Below are 12,372 nucleotides of genomic sequence, written 5' to 3' on the forward strand. Positions count from 1 at the left end.
TGTAAATAAACCCTCGTGTGTTTGCAATCGGTGTAGGCTCCTTGGTGGTTTCTCAGATTCGCAATCTTGGGCACAACACAACCTCATGCAACTGGTTGGTATCGCTCTGTACTCAGCAGGGTCTTGAGGTCATTCTAGGTAGTCCCATCCAGTTTCTGGCCAATGGCTCTTCCTTCCCTTGCATGGGATTCGTTCATGGGCAAGATCATGCAGCCTTCCATTCTGCAACATATCTTATTAAAAAGACTTCAAAATTCTGGTTGATTAATGGGTGTTCTCTTTTCCCCACCTCCCAGAATGTTCAGGGCTGAAACAGACTTGTTCTTTTCCTTTTAAAAGTTTCCTTGTAAAAAAAAAAAAATCAGGGATCCCTGGGTGGCGCAGCGGTTTGGCGCCTGCCTTTGGCCCAGGGCGCGATCCTGGAGACCCGGGATCGAATCCCACGTCGGGCTCCTGGTGCATGGAGCCTGCTTCTCCCTCTGCCTATATCTCTGCCTCTCTCTCTCTCTCTCTCTCTCTCTCTCTCTCTGTGACTATCATAAATAAATAAAAAAAAATTTAAAAAAAATTAAAAAAAATTTTAAAAAATTTTAAAAAATCAATAAAAATAAATAAATAAATAAAAGTCTCCTTGTTCATTTCAGTGGGAGTTGGGTAGGGATGATAATTGAGTTGGTCTCAAACACTATTTATTTACTTACTTTTTTTTTTAAGATTTCATTTATTCATGAGAGAGACAGAGATGGGGCAGGGCATAGACAAAGGGAGAAGCAGGGGAGCCTGCTGTAGGACTCAATCCCAGGACCCTGGGATTACGACCTGAGCCAAAGGTAGATGCTCAATTGCTGAGCCACCCAGGGGGCCTGACCTTAATCACTATTTAACCAGAAGTCTCAACCTGGCACCTGGATTGCAGTCATTCTGGGTTTATGTACAGCAACGATGCTGTCCTTTTGGACTACAGAGGAAACTCTTGTTAAGAAAGTACTGTGATCTGGCAACAGAGGCTCCAGCAGCTCCATATGCTCCCCTGCTAATTGTTGGGCACTAGGTCATCTTTCTGGAAATGTCTGGGTAGTTAATGGTAGTTAGAAGGCATAGGTGGAGGAAAGCTGTGAAAATACTTTGTTTATTTTTAAGGTAAGGATAAGATATCTGAAAGAGGGAATGCTCAGTTGTTGTTATTATCTGGAGCGAGTATTAGAGAATAGTTCCTGGATTTGTAACACACTTATTTCAATACAGCAGTATTGGTCTCCATCCTTTTTTCGTGTTTGGGGTTGCTATTCTCTGCAAACCTTCATTTTTTATTTTGGTTTTGCTTAGGCAGCCCTCTGATGTAAAAATTGGTGGAATTTGTCCCCTACATTATCATTCATTTCTGCCCAGGATGAGAATTAGTAAATTTCATGAATTGCTTTGCATTTCTGGATTTGTAACTCTGAACTTCTGATTCACCACCACCACCACCCCCCCAGGGCTGAGAAAACAGAAGTCCTCAGTGAAGATCTGTTACAGGTAACGAAATAATAATCTTTTTAAAGTGCTTTGAGTAAAGAGGAAAACAAACCAGACCTCCTAGGTGAGAGCTGAAGTGGGTTTCTGTATGTCTGTGTGTGATCTGAAAGAGCATGAAATTGATCAGTGTGGTGGTTCCGAGCTGGAAAGAAAAGCAGTTGGGTTGCACGGTGATAAAAAGGGGATCTGAGGGCAGCCCAGGTGGCTCAGCGGTTTAGCGCCACCTTCAGCCCAGGGCCTGACCCTGGAGACCCAGGATCGAGTCCGATGTCGGGCTCCCTGCATGGAGCCTGCTTCTCCCTCTGCCTGTGTCTCTGCCTCTCTCTCTCTATGTCTCTCATGCATAAATAAATAAAATCTTAAAAATAATAATAATAAAATAAAAGTCCCTTCATATAAAGTGACCAGATTGCAGACTTGAGAATGGTCACTTTAAAAAAGGGGGGGGGGGGCGGATCTGAAACCTTGGTGTCATGTTATGAAGTTCAGATGGGGCTAGTCCTGCTTTCAAGCGCCAGGTGTTGGGGTGGGGTGGGGGTGGGGCCTGGCTGGCCCGGCCATGTGCTGGTGCTGCGGCTGGTCACAGGTCCCAGGCAGGCTGAGGGACAGTCGGTCGCTGCTGTGATGGTGTCCTTGATGGGACAGGCCCTGCCAGCTGCGGCAGAGGGCCCCACCGGCTCCGATTTAGAGTTTTGTCTTCTCCTTCCATGTCACGCTTTTGTTCTCTCCAGTTCTGGGGTGAGTTGGGTCCACAGGGACTTAGAGTCTTCGTGACGGTGACCAGACCTTGCAGAACTGCTCCGAGGCCCTGAGGTGGCCTGTCATCAGCCTGGACTTGTCTTCTTCTCTGTGGGGATGGCTTTTTCCTGTTTCCTATGGGACCTGATCCAGGGCCACTGCACTTCATCGCTCAACAAGCTTCCCTAACTTGCGGCAGGAAGTTTGTTCCAGAGGGACGGGGACCCTTTATCTACACCTCTTCACTCAGCCTCAACCTCCTTGATCCCCGCCCACCCCAGAGCATGCTGGGAAGGACAGGAGCCCTTCTGTAGGAGGTTTCTCTTTAGCCTCCTCGCTTGTGTCCTTGCCGCTCGGGTCCATGACCCACAGCAGGTATGTGCACTTGAGCCCCAGAAGACCAAAGATCTGCTCCCAGGTGACTCTGTCTCTCCCTACAGAGACAAGGAGCTGACGTAGTTGAAAAGAATGTTGCTGGGACAACCCCGTGTCACAGACAAAATATCTTAAGAGTGCTTTTTTTGGGACCAGACTTTTTTTTTTTAAGGATTAGAAGGGTTTGGTTTTTCTTTTTAAGCTTTATTTATTTTAATATTTTTATTTATTTATTCATGAGAGACACACAGAGAGGGGCAGAGACACAGGCAGAGGGTGAAGCAGGCTCCATGCAGGGAGCCTGACCATGCCCTGGACTGAAGGTGGCGCTAAACCGCTGAGCCACTGGGGCTGCCCTTGTTCTGTTTTGTTGTTGTTGTTGTTGTTTTTAAAGATTTTATTTATTATTCACTCATAGACAGAGGGGGGTTTCAGAGACACAGGCAGAGGGAGAAGCAGGCTCCATGCCGGGATCCCAACGCGGGACTCTATCCCGGGACTCCAGGATTGCACCCTGGGCCAAAGGCAGGCGCCAAAGAGCCACCCAGGGATCCTCTGGTTTTATATATTAACTTAGAAGCTTATTAGTCTTTGTGATCCTGCTGTCTGAGAACTTCATCTACTCTAAGCGTGCTGACCAATAAAAATTCTGAACCAGCAAGTCTCTGGACTTTGATAAATGCACCAAGATAATGCCAGTACTTGGGTAGTCTTGGAAACACACTTGAAATATTACTGAGTGGAAAACAGAAAATAGGTCATGGCTCTGGTAGTAGGTGTGTATTCATTCCCATGGCAAGTCTAGTAACGTGCTGTATCGCATATGGGCATTCTGATGCCAATACTTGATTTCCTCAAAGTGACTCATGGTGTGCTGGCCTGATTGCTGACTTCCAGGAATGTTAAGCCTGAGAAAATAGATCTGGAGGCAGGGGACATCTTTATGGATAGCTGATATGCTCTTAAACTTGAAAAGGAATCTCAGAGCATCCCATAATTCAGTAATCATACTAGTAACATATTCAAATGCTGCTAACTGTAAAGAAGGGTAGAGGATGCCCTCTTTATCCCCAATCCAGCATTCTTTAGAAGCAAAACACAAAATGTTTGTGAATGTAAAATCCGAGCACATCACACAATGTCTGGCACATAGAAAGTGCTCGCTAAATATTTGCCCAATGTTGAATGGATGAATGAACATTCGCAGTGGATAGCTTTCTAAAAGGGTTAAAGAGCCAACATCCCCACATGGAAATAAGGACAGAACCAGTTTTGGAAGTAGGTTAATTTAAGTGTCAACCTGGGAATTTCAGGTGATAAACAGTAGCTTAATGTACCAGGAATTCTAGTTGCAATAACATTTGGTTAGTTAGGTAGGCTTTTATCAATGATAAACTATGGGAAGTATTAACCAGCCATAAAAGAACCTTTCACAGAAATGTACATTTCTTGACGATGAGGGAGGGCCGTGTGTGTTGGAATACACAGTAGCTACTTTAGAATAACTCCAGGAGGAGGATCAAGAGATAGAATGGATGCCAACAAAGGAAAAGGAAAGAAAATTCCTCATCAAGAGTAAATAAAGTATCAAATGGAGAAGAAAAGAAAATAGAATAGGAATATTAAATTTCTAGGTCACTCTGCATCCTAGCAGTTATGGAAATGTGATGGTCAGATGCTAATTAGAAATACATTATCGGTTGCTGCGCCGCCGCCCTGCAATCCCTGGCTTCTCTTTCTCCTTTCTTCTCGCTGAGCCACTTTTCTCCTAGAGCATGACCGTCGTCTCCGTCCCGCAGCGGGAGCCACTTGTCCTGGGCGGCCGACTTGCACCCCTGGGCTTTTCCGCCCGCGGTTACTTCGGAGTTCTCCCCATGGTGACCACCGCCCCGCCGCCTTTACCCCGAATCCCGACCCCGGGCACTGCCCCCCACCCTCTTCCTCCCTCACTTCCTTGGGGGAGACGGTCCCTGCCTGACCCCGCAGCCTCGCGCCCCAGCGCCTCTGTCCAACTGCGGTCTGGCTCCGGCGGGAGGCACCTCTCTGGCAGCGCCAAAGAAGCGGCGCAAGAAGAGGGTGCGGGTCAGCCCGGCGGGGCAGCTGCCCAGCCGCTTCCATCAGTACCAGCAGCACCGGCGAGCCTCGAGGCCGGGCGGGGCCCCGCGACGGGCGAGCTGAGCGCAGGAAGTCCCAGACCGGGCCTCCAGTTTGGCCCCGGGTCCTGCAGCCGCAGCTCAAACTGAGGAAGCGAGCCCGTTCCCTGGCCAGCTGCCGCCCCTGGCGCCCAGCCAACCCTCCTTCAGAAGAGAGGTTTTAAAATCAAAGATGGCCAATTTTCCCAGCACCATTTACTGAAGAGACTGTCTTTCTTCCAGTGGATAGTCTTTCCTGCTTTGTCAAATATTAGTTGACCACAGAGTTGAGGGTCCATTTCTGGGTTCTCTATTCTGTTCCATTGATCTGTGTGTCTGTTTTTGTGCCAGTACCACACTGTCTTGATGACCACAGCTTTGTAGTACAACCTGAAATCTGGAATTGTGATGCTCCCAGATACGGTTTTCTTTTTTAAAATTCCCCTGGCTATTCGGGGTCTTTTCTGATTCCATACAAATCTTAAAATAATTTGTTCTAACTCTGAAGAAAGTCCATGGTATTTTGATAGGGATTGCATTAAACGTGTAAATTGCCCTGGGTAACATTGACATTTTCACAATATTAATTCTGCCAATCCATGAGCATGGAATGTTTTTTCATCTCTTTGTGTCTTCCTCAATTTCTTTCAGAAGTGTTCTATAGTTTTTAGGGTATAGATCCTTTACCTCTTTGGTTAGGTTTTTCCTGGGTATCTTATGCTTTTGGGTGCAATTGTAAATGGGATTGACTCCTTAATTTCTCTTTCTTCAGTCTTGTTGTTAGTGTATAGAAATGCCACTGACTTCGGGGCATTGATTTTGTATCCTGCCACGCTGCTAAATTGCTGTATGAGTTCTAGCAATCTTGGGGTGGAGGCTTTTGGGTTTTCTATGTAGAGTGTCATGTCATCGGCAAAGAAGGAGAGTTTGACTTCTTTGCCAATTCGAATGCCTTTAATGTCTTTTTGTTGTCTGATTGCTGAGGCTAGGACGTCCAGTACTATGTTGAATAGCAGTGGTGAGAGTGGACATCCCTGTCTTAGTCCTGATCTTAGGGGAAAGGCTCCCAGTGCTTCCCTATTGAGAATGATATTTTCTGTGGGCTTTTCGTAGATGGCTTTTAAGATGTTGAGGAATGTTCCCTCTATCCCTACACTCTGAAGAGTTTTGATCAGGAATGGATGCTGTATTTTGTCAAATGCATTCTCTGCATCCAATGAGAGGAACATATGGTTCTTGGTTTTTCTCTTGCTGATATGATGAATCACATTGATTGTTTTACGAGTGTTGAACCAGCCTTGTGTCCCGGGAACAAATCCTACTTGGTCATGGTGAATAATTTTCTTAATGTACTGTTAGATCCTATTGGCTAGTATCTTCTTGAGAATTTTTGCATCCATGTTCATCAGGGATATTGGTCTATAATTCTCCTTTTTGGTGGGGTCTTTGTCTGTTTTTGGAATTAAGGTGATGCTGGCCTCATAGAACAAATTTGGAAGAACTCCATCTCTTTCTATCTTTCCAAACAGCTTTAGTAGAATAGGTATGATTTCTTCTTCTGCATGTGGACATTCACTGCAGAAGAATGAAACTAGACCACTCTCTCGCACCATACACAAAGATAAACTCAAAATGGATGAAAGATCTAAATGTGAGACAAGATTCCATCAAAATCCTAGAGGAGAACACAGGTGACACCCTTTTTGAACTCGGCCACAGTAACTTCTTGCAAGATACATCCACGAAGGCAGAAGAAACAAAAGCAAAAATGAACTATTGGGACTTCATCAAATAAGAAGCTTTTGCACAGCAGTCAACAAAACTAAAAGACAACCTACAGAATGGGAGAAGATATTTGCAAATGACGCATCAGATAAAGGGCTCGTTTCCAAGATCTATAAAGAACTTATTAAACTCAACACCAAAGAAACAAACAATCCAATCATGAAATGGGCAAAGGCATGAAGAGAAATCTCACAGAGGAAGACATAGACATGGCCAACACACACATGAGAAAATGCTCTGCATCACTTGCCATCAGGGAAATACAAATCAAAACCACGAGATACCACCTCACACCAGTGAGAATGGGGAAAATTAACAAGGCAGGAAACCACAAATGTTGGAGAGGATGTGGGGAAAAGGGAACCCTCTTGCACTGTTGGTGGGAATGTGAACTGGTGCAGCTACTCTGGAAAACTAGAGGTTCCTCAAAGGGTTAAAAATAGATCTGCCCTACGACCCAGCAATTGCACTGTTGGGGATTTACCCCAAAGATACAGATGCAAAGAAACACGGGGACACCTGCACCCCGATGTTTCTAGCAGCAATGTCCACAATAGCCAATCTGTGGAAGGAGCCTCGGTGTCCATCGAAAGATGAATGAATAAAGAAGATGTGGTTTATGTATACAATGGAATATTACTCAGCCATTAGAAATGACAAATACCCACCGTTTGCTTCAATGTGGATGGAACTGGAGGGTATTATGCTGAGTGAAGTCAGTCAATCGGAGAAGGACAAACATTATATGTTCTCATTCATTTGGGGAATATAAATGATAGTGAAAAGGAATAGAGGGGAAGGAGAAGAAATGGGTAGGAAATATCAGAAAGGGAGACAGAACATGAGAGACTCCTAACTCTGGGAAACAATCTAGGGGTGGTGGAAGGGGAGGAGGGGAGGGCGGGGGGTGGGGGTGACTGGGTGGCGGGCACTTACGGGGACACTTGAAGGGATGAGCACTGGGTGTTATTCTGTATGTTGGCAAATTGAACACCAATAAAAATAAATTTATTATAAAAAATAAAAATAAAATCAAAGATGGGAAAATCGGAGAAAATTGCCATTCCCCACGGCCAGCTTGTTCATGGTATATATACACTTGTGTGAACAACCAAAGATAAACAGACAGAAAAACAAATATAACTTACCACTAACCAAGATCACCTCTGCAAAAAGAAATAAAATAACTTTGGCAGGATTTTGTTTCATCTGCTTTAATTCCGAAGCAGGAAAAAAAGCCTTTTAACAATACTGAGAATATTAAAAATATGCATTTGAAGAAATCAGCATTTCTAACTGAAGTGAACAAAAAGGAAAAATATGTTGGGGCAAAGTTTAATGATCCACCTTCTCCTAGTGTTCTTCCAAAGCCTCCTATTCACTGGATGGGAAGCACTATCGAAAATTCCAACCAAAATAGGGAGTTGACAGCAGTACACTTAAAAACTCTCCTAAAAATTCAAACTTAGATCTCAGATTGCAATGTCTGTCAGTTTTCAAAATCTTTGGACTCTTGAAAAGAAAATTGGTACAGAAATGAAAATATGCCTTGTAACTTACAAGTGCAAAAGATGAGTTGAAAAAATTACAACCAACAACTTGTATTATGTTTTATATTTTGTAAATCCTGTATACCATGTATTATGTGTATATTGTTCATACTTGACAGGTACATTATAGTTTCGTTATGAAAGTATGTATTTTGCCCTTCCAAACGGTAGGTGTTTTGTATATATACAATGGAGAAATTTTAAGTGTTAAGTGTACAAGGTACTGAGATTTTTTTTTAAAGAAACAGCTATCTAATCTCAAGGTGAAGATCTAAATGGGAACAGTTTACTGATGAACTACTGAAGTTTAAATCTGTGGCACAATCATTGTAAACATGGGGTTTGTCTATGTTTCTCTAAATTGGTTTCTGCGTTCTAACCTGTAATTACTGGAAAACTATTCCCATTTTTACCAAGCTTAATTTCTGGTTTTTGGTTTATCCATTCAAATTTAAGATACCTCTAATTTTAATGCCAACAAAATTGATTGTACTCAAATTTTTAAATAATAATATTAATTTGCCCCCCCCTTTTAAAATAAAAAGAAATAAGCAGTATCAAGCAGGAATGCTGAGGGAGTGAATTATCACAACATTCCTATGATTTTAGTATAAAGCATTTACATATTGCACTTTATTTCAAGAACAAAAATTTAAAGCCACCGCAGGTAGGTAAATAAGGGCACGTTAGCTCCTGGGAGAATGCTCTATACAGTCACATTAGAATATGATAACAATTATTACTTTGCTTTTTAGTGGCTTCCAGAAAACTATCTATTAACTACTGTCACTGAACTCTTAGTGAGTCCATCACTCTGGGGCTTGTTAAAACTAGAGGGTGATCATGTAGTTTCACTTTATTAATAAATTGCTCTGCTGATTGTTACAGGGAACTGGCATCCCTCCAGGACCTCTCTCATTATGATACATTTGGGTGCCTGTTTTTCTCATAATCGAATACCACAAAGAGGAACCCAAGAGAGTCCTCTTAGGCATCTTGGGAAGTTGTTAAGCAAGTTCTGATTGCCCTCAGAGCAAGTGAAAAGCAGCTGCCCTGTTCTCAATTAAACTTCCCTCCTGTGGGAGAGAGGGCCTCTGTTGAGTGGGAATAGTTTCTCAATGATGGTTTAAATAGATAGTACTCAGCCATTAGAAACGAAAATACCCACCATTTGCTTCAACGTGGATGGAACTGGGGGGTATTATGCTGAGTGAAGTCAGTCAATTGGAGAAGGACAAACATTATATGTTCTCATTCATTTGGGGAATATAAATAATAGTGAAAGGGAATATAAGGGAAGGGAGAAGAAATGTGTGGGAAATATCAGAAAGGGAGACAGAACATAAAGACTCCTAATTCAGGGAAACGAACTAGGGGTGGTGGAAGGGGAGGAGGGTGGGGGTGGGAGTGAATGGGTGACGGGCACTGGGGGGGGCACTCGACAGGATGAGCACTGGGTGTTATTCTGTATGTTGGTAAATTGAACACCAATAAAAAATAAATTTATTTTAAAAAATAAAAATCATAAAAATGAAGCCAGGGGCACCAGACTGGCTCAGTCAAAATGAGTGAGTGAGTGAGTGAGTGAGTGAGTGAGTGAGTGAGTGAATGAATGAATGAATGAATGAATAAATGAATAGAGATTGTCAAGACCTGTTCATCTTTTAGAAACTAAACTATTTATGGGTGAAATGTTGTAATGTCTGAGATTTCCTTTAAAATACTTTCAAGGGGCACCTGGCTGGCTCAGTCAGTAGAGCATGCCACTCCTGACCTCAGGGACATGAGTTTGAGTCCCACATTGGGTGCAGACATTACTCTAAAAAAGTAATAAGGAGATCCCTGGATGGCTCAGCAGTTTAGTGCCTGCCTTTGGCCCAGGGCATGGTCCTGGAGTCCCGGGATCAAGTCCCACATCAGGTTCCCTGCATGGAGCCTGCTTCTCCCTCTGCCTGTGTTGTGTCTCTTTCTCTCTCTCTCTCTCTCTCTCTCTCTCTCTCTCTCTAATGAATGAATAAATTAAAAATATTTTTTAAAAATAATAAAAATACACAACAACTAAACAAATAACCCTAACAAAACAAACAGAATAAAAACAAAACACTGGAGGGGATAAATGAAACGTCACTGGCAAAATGTTGAAGTCTACACAATGGTTCATCATAGTGCTCTACTTTTCTGTATGTTTGATAATTTCTACAATGGAAAATTTCAAATAGGTGTATATAAGAGGATTCTTTATCTCCTACATATATTTAACAGTTATTTTCCTACGTATTAGGATTCTTTCGGTTATAAAGGATAGAAACTCCAATTTACACTGGCTTAAACAAAGATTCTTGTAGCTAAAGAGTCAAGGGCAGTTCTAGGTATCAGGTGATGCTTGATCCTACCGCTCAGTGGTGTCACCAGGACTATTTATCACTTGCTCTGCCTCCTGTGGTGGTTGGTATCAATTGAAGGCCCACATGTCTCCAGTTTCTGAAAGACTGCCAACAACCACAGGGTTACATGTATCATCCAGCCAGAGCTGGATTTGTCCTAGCATTTCCAACAAAAGTCCTGATGAGATCAGCTTAAGGTCATATGCCTAAACCTGAGCCATGTTCCTTCCAGCCATGGAGGTGGAAGGAATCCTCCTTTATTAAATTAGGTCACATTTCACTCCTAGAAATCAGGGTCAGGAACCGCACTGATCTGCAAATGGAATCTGTTTTTGGGAAAGAGGAAAGGAAAATGGATGCTAACAGGCAGTCAACAAATATCTGCTAAACTCCCCCAAAGCGTAAAGCTTCCTAGACAATAGAATAGAGGACATTTCAACATATCTTCTAAAACTGAAATATAGATGTAAAGCCATAGTCAGAGAACAGGGGCCTGGATAGTCTGCAGGGGTGAAAGATGACCTTAACGAAAGGACAAGCAGTGTCTGGAGTGGATGGGAATAGTGGAACTCTATGAGGTATTACTGTAACACCAAAAACAAACAAACAAACAAAACAAACATTACAAGACACCTACAAATTAGTATCTCTCAGGAATATCGATTCAAAAATCCTCAACAAAATACTACCAAATCAAATCCAACAGTGTATAATAAGAAATATACGGTGGGGATGCCTAGGTGGTGCAGTTAGAAGAGCATATGACTCTTGGTTGTGGCTCAGGTTGAGGTCTCAGGCTCATGAGATCAAGCCCTGCATTGAGTTCTGTGCTCAGGATGGAGTCTGCTTGGATCCTCTATCCCTCTTCCTCTGCTCCTCCCCCTGTCCACTGTCTCTCTCTCTCTCTTAAATATTTTTTTTAAAAAAACAAGAATTAGATAGTATAACTTATTCCAGGTATGCAAGGCTGGTTTAATATTCAAAAATATATTGAGGGACACCTGAATGCCTCAGTGGTTGAGTGTCTGCTTCTGGCTCAGGGTGTGATCCTGGGATCCAGGATCAAATCCCACCTCGGGCTCCCTGCATGGAGCTTGCTTCTCCCTCTGCCTGTCTTTGCCTCTCTCTCTCTCTCTCTCTCTCTCTCTCTCCCTCTCTCTCTCCCTCCCTCCCCCCCACCCCTCTCTCCACGTCTCTCATGAATAAATAAATAAAAAATTTTAAAACATACAGATTTTACACCGTTCAGAATATTAACTCAAAATGAATTCTAAACCTAAATGTAAATGATAATAAAACTCCTGTTAGATAATATAGGAGATAACCTAGATGATCTTGGGTTTGGTGATTACTTTTTAGATACAACACTAAATATACAACTCATGAAAGAAATAAATGAAAAGGTGGACTTCATTAGCATTACAAACTTCTACACTGCAAAAGACAAGGTCAGACAATTAGAAGAGAAGACAGAGACATGTCACAGACAGTGTTTTCTGAGTACCAGTTTGGGATACACTGAAGGACCTAGATTTCTAAGGTCCTTTCCAGATCCTTCTATATACATCCTCCATGGCAGGAGAGGCTCGAATACTTACAAGACTGCTAGGTCTGTGTGATCCTTCAGGTTCTTCTTACCAGTAAAGCAAATGCTAGAGAGCAGACATTGCAGAGATGGATACCAGGAGGAGGAGCAACCTGAGCGGGGGTGATATTCCTGCAGTGTACGTGGAATCCACTCTTCCTATTCCAGGGCGAAGATCTCTGAGCCTTGGGTTTGAGCATTCATGCAGATAAAATGATAGCCTTGGATAATCATAGGTCCCCACATATAATTCTCTGTGTGATCCTTCAGAAGACTTGAAGCTCTTTTCTTCTACCTCTTCGGGT

General features: G+C 42.9%; 1 pseudogene; it reads left to right on the top strand.

Annotated features, from left to right (window-relative positions):
- The first annotated feature begins 3,085 nt into the window (after window positions 1–3,085).
- Window positions 3,086–9,357, top strand: LOC100683217 (annotated as a pseudogene).
- The last annotated feature ends 3,015 nt before the right edge of the window (window positions 9,358–12,372 follow it).

The sequence above is a fragment of the Canis lupus genome, chromosome 6, assembly GCF_011100685.1.
Source record: "Canis lupus familiaris isolate Mischka breed German Shepherd chromosome 6, alternate assembly UU_Cfam_GSD_1.0, whole genome shotgun sequence".
Lineage (NCBI taxonomy): Eukaryota > Metazoa > Chordata > Mammalia > Carnivora > Canidae > Canis > Canis lupus.